This window comes from Neofelis nebulosa, chromosome 13 (assembly GCF_028018385.1).
Source record: "Neofelis nebulosa isolate mNeoNeb1 chromosome 13, mNeoNeb1.pri, whole genome shotgun sequence".
Taxonomy (NCBI): Eukaryota; Metazoa; Chordata; class Mammalia; order Carnivora; family Felidae; genus Neofelis; species Neofelis nebulosa.
Genome location: NC_080794.1, coordinates 5,424,745 through 5,430,026, shown reverse-complemented (window position 1 = coordinate 5,430,026; position 5,282 = coordinate 5,424,745). Strand labels below are relative to the sequence as shown.

General features: G+C 41.1%; 1 pseudogene; it reads left to right on the top strand.

Moving 5' to 3' along the window:
• The first annotated feature begins 2,877 nt into the window (after nucleotides 1-2,877).
• On the top strand, nucleotides 2,878-3,776 carry LOC131492353 (ADP/ATP translocase 2-like; annotated as a pseudogene).
• Nucleotides 3,777-5,282: the final 1,506 nt, after the last annotated feature.

Genomic DNA, 5,282 nt, shown 5'->3' with positions numbered 1-5,282 from the left:
AGTCTTTGCTCACCAGATCCTGTCAGATCTCCCCAAATGGAAATCTGCGCCCACCTCCTTCATTCCATTGTCCCATACCAGTATGAACATTCCATTCTTGCTGCATTGATTTAAGATCTCAAATGAATCCATGGGTGTTTGTAATATTTATAGCCTCTGTGGGGTAAATCCATCACTCTATCTACTATATATGTATACATGTATCTATTTATATATCTATGAATCTATTACCTATTATCTAAGCTTACACTATGTTGTTCACTCAAACCCCATGCATTTCTGTTGTTATGAATTATTTGTTGATTCCTTGGAGAAGTATATTAAAGTATGTCACTATAATTATGTATTTATCTATTTCTCTTTTTTGTATTCCTAAACCATTTTAATAGCTCACAGTTGTCTTGTTAGGTGTATAGAATTCTATATTCCACAAATATGAAGTCCCTATTTTTACTTGTTTAACATTTCTGGCCTTGAATGATATTACATTATCTGATATTATCTTTCTTTTTTGTGGCATTTCCTCAGTACATATATTGTTCAATCCTTTATTTTTACCTTTTTTCCCTAAGATTTTGTGTTCATTTTACCTACTATGCCCAGCCTACAGTGACATTTTAAAATCTCATCTGAGAATCTGTTTTTAAATGGGCGATTGCAATATGTTTTCATTCACAAGGATTATGAATATGTTGCACATTATTGCAGCCTATCCTGGCCTGTTTCTAGGAATTTGGAACAAATGGGAGCCCGTGTTCATATGGCTAGTAAAGATTATGAATCAAGCTGAAAACAAAATATGTTCTATCCTTTACCTTGATAAGTATGGCTTCATCATGGCAACATTACACAGTACATTTAAAGGTATACTTTTTATATGACTAAAAGTTGCAAAAAGTCAAAGATGGATGAATTAAAATCTTGTGTATCTGCGAGTCCTATTGGTGGGTATCTGTTCAGACTGCTATAAGAAAACGCCACAGACTAGGTGGCTTATAGACTACAGAAATCATTTCTCACAGTTGTGGAGGCTGGAAGTCTGAGGTCAGGGTGCCTGCAGGGTCAGGTAAGGGTCCTCATCCAGGTCAGACTTCTCCTGTATCCCCACATGGCAGAAGGAGCTAGGAGCTCTGTGGGATCTCTTTTATAAGGGCACGAATAGTATTCAGGAAGGCTCCTCCCGTGTGACCTAATCACCTCCCAGAGGCCCTACCTCCTGAGGGGTTAGGATTTCAACATACGAATTGGGGGGGGGGGGGACACAAATATTTAGACCTTAGCAATGGGTTAGTGGTATTTAACTAACTTATACAAAAGTATATATTTATTTTACAAAATGCGTTTTCTTGCCTTCATTTCACCAAAATTATGTTGCTAAGTAAGTATTTTCATGACAGATGGAGGAGGATGACCGAGGAGAATCCTGAGCTCACCTCATCCCACAGACACACCGAGCTAACGGCCACATTTGTGCAACAAACTCTGGAAATGACCCAAAGACCCAACAGACCGGAAGGTGTGTTAAGACCTTCCACGGTGAATCGTGGAGATGAGGCCACATTGAAAAGGGTAGCAGGGGAGAAGCAGCTGGGAACCAAACCCCAGGTGAGAGACCACAAGCCGAGAGAGCAGAGGGTCAGACCCCACATCGGCACCCTAGGCACTGGAGATCTGCTCTGGGAAGGTGAGTCCCCATAACTTCTGGCTTTGAAAACCAGTGGGTCTTATCTCTGGGTACTTTAAAAATCAGCAGGCTTAACTCGAAAAGAGTCAGAGTGAGGTAGGAAATGGAATCTATGTCCTTAAGGAGCCAGCATATGTAACCACCTGGCCTGAAATACAGCACTGAAGCAGCAACTTGAAAAGCACCTGGGGTATACGTATACATGAAGACCTATTTACTAATCTCAAAGCACGTGCTGGAGGGGCAGGGGTTGTTAGGGGACTTCTCCAAGAACAAAAATGCTGGTAGGTGCCTTTTCTCTTCCCCTCCCGCAGCCTAGGTAGCAAGATGCTGGTGGGAACCAGCCCTAACACTCTCCACCTATATTCCCAGCAACACGTGACCTATCCCTGGATTCCCCTGGGGACCCTTCCCAGCCAACCCACCCAGTCATCCATCCAAAGCAGCCCCTGCAGGGACTAGTGCTACTCCAAAGTCTGAGGGAGAGGGGGAGATAACCCCACACCCCAGTGCATCTGCTGTTCCAGCAGCTAAGCCTTTTAGCAGGCCATGCAGGGAGAGAGCCCTGCTGTTGGTACAGCTACAGCTGCAACAGAAAGGCCAATTGCAACCACTTAGCACAACTCTGACCCCACCCACTGAGGAGCTCACAGAGGCCTCAGATATGCCTCTCAATAGTGCCCGGACCAGACCCTGCCCAAGGGGCCCAAAGAAGGCAAAGCAAGTTATTCCAGAAGATTGGGCTGAAGGCGAGTGGAGCCCAGGCACAACAGTAGAATGCATGCAGAGCCTATAGGAGGCCCCCTGGGGCATCTGGTTCCGGTGACTACGGGGCATTGCGCTCAGGGAACCACAGTACCTCTTTTATACAAGGCCACTACTTTCAAGACCAAGAGGCAAAGCTGGCCTCCCTAGTACAGAGAATCACACAGAGAGTTAGACAAAATGAGGCTATGGAGGAATATGTCCCAAATGAAAGGGCAGGACAAAATCACAGCAAACAGCTAAGTGAAAGGAAGATAAGCAATAGGTCTAATAAAGAATTCAAAGTGATGATCATAAAGACACTTACTGGACTTGAGAAGAGTGGAGTTCTTTGACTTCAACAAAGAGACAGAAAACATAAAACAGAGCAAGTCAGAGATGAAGAATTCCATAACCAGGCAGTTGCCTCCCTCCTCTTTCCTTTCAGCATGACAGATGCTGCTGTATCCCTCATTGCCAAGGACTTCCTGGTGGCTGAGTTGGCCATGGCCGTCTCGAAGACCACGATAGTTCCCATCAAGCAGGTCAAGCTGCTGCTGCACGTGCAGCATGCCAGTAGGCAAATCAGCACAGATAAGCAATACCAGGGCACTAGAGACTGCATGGCTCATATCCCTAAGGAGCAGGCAGCCCTGTCCTGGTGTGGTAACTTGGCCAATGTCATCAGATACTTTCCTACCCAGGCTCTCAACTTTGCCTTCAAAGATAAACACAAGCAGACCTTCCTGGGTGGTGTGGACAAGAGAACCCAGTTTGGGTGCTACTTTGCGGGGAATCTGGCATCAGGTAGTGCTGCTGGGGTTATAGATCCTTGTGTTCTGTGTATCCTCTTAATTTTGCCCATATGCGTTTAGCAGCTGATGTGGCAAAGCTGGAGCTAAGGGGGAATTCAGAGGCCTCAGTGGCTGCCTGGTTAAGATCTACAAATCTCCTGGGATTAAGGGCCTGTGCCGAGCGTTTAGTGTGTCTTTGTAGGGCATCGTCACCTACCAAGTTGCCTACTTCGGTATCTATTGACACTGCAAAGGGAATGCTTCCAGATCCCAACAATACTCACATCTTCATCAGCTGGATGATCACACATTCTGTCACAGTGGCTGCTGGGTTGACATTCTATCTGTTTGACACTGTTCGCCATCATATGATGATGTAGTCAGGGTGCAAATGAACTGACATCGTGTATGCAGGCTCACTTGACTGCTGGAGGAAGATTGCTTGGGATGAAGGAGCCAAAGCTTTTGTCAACTGTGCACAGCCCAATGTTCTCAGAGACATAGGTGGTGCTTTTGTGCTGGTCTTGTATGATGAAATCAATAAGTTCACATAGGTTATTTCCTAGCTTATCCCCTGTGTGAACAGGCATGCAATATTATATAACATATCTTGAGCATTCTTGACAGATTGTTGGCTATTTATCAATAGCAACTATTTACTGGTCGAAAATGGGAGAGAATAATATTCATCTGACCAGTTTTCTCTTAAAGCCATTTCCATGATGATGGGACTCAAGTACAGTTTTTATTTCAGTTACTCCTGATAAATAAACTTGAAGAAGTAAAAAATTACCTGAAATTAAAAAAAAAGAATTCAATAACAAAAATAAGAAAAAACACTGGAGGGAATCAATAGCAGATTAGAGGAGGTAGAAGAATGGATCAGTGATCTGGAAGACAGGTTAATGGAAAGCAACCAAGCTGAACAGCAAAAAGAAAAAAAAAAGAATAAAAATAAATGAGAATAGGTTAAGGGAAGTCAGCGACATCATCAAGCACAATAGCATTCACATTAAAAGGATCCCAGAAGGAGAAGAGAAAGAGAAGGGGGGCAGAAAACTTATCTGAAGAAATATTATCTGAAAACTTCCCTAATCTAGGGAAGGAAACAGATATTTAGATCCAGGAACCATAGAGAGCCCCTACCAATATTAATCCAGGGAGTTCTATACCAGCACACATGATAATTAAAATGGCAAAAAGTAATGATAAAGAGAGAATTCTTAAAGCAGCAAGAGAAAAGAAAATAGTTACATACAAAAGAAATCCCATAAGGATATCAGCTGATTTTTCGGCAGAAACTTTGCAGGCCAGAAGGAATGACATAATATGTTCCAAGTGCTAAAAGGAAAAAACCTACAACCAAGAATACTCTACCCAGGAAGGTTATCATTCAGAATAGAAGGAGAGATAAAAAGTTTCCCAGACAAACAAAAATAAAGGGAATTCATGACCACTAAGCCAGCCTTACAAGAAATGTTAGAGAACTGATTTGAAAGAAAAGACCATAACTGGAAGAACATTAATGAAAGTTTAAAAATTCATAGGTAAAAGCAAACAATAAATAAAGGTAGCAGATTAATCACATATAAAGCCAGTATGAAGGTTACAACACAAATGTAGTAAAATCAATTATATCTACAAAAATCAATCAAGGGATACATAAAATAAAAAGAGGTAAAACATGCCATCTTATACATAAATGTGAAGGTCGGTTAAATTTTAGTGCTTTTAGGATGTGTTCAAAATTAAGTAATCATCAACTTAATATAGACTGCTATACACATAAGATGTTATATATGAACCTAATCGTAACCACACATTAAAAATCTGTAATTGATATGCAAAAAATAAAGAGAAAGGAATCCAAATATAACACTAAATAAAGCCATCAAGTAAGAGAAAGCAAGATAAAAAGAAAGGAACAGAGAACTACAAAAACAACTGGAAAACAACTAACAAAATGTCAGTATATATACATATACATATATATATATATGTATATATACATACAGTATATATACATATATATATATATATATGTATATATATATATACAC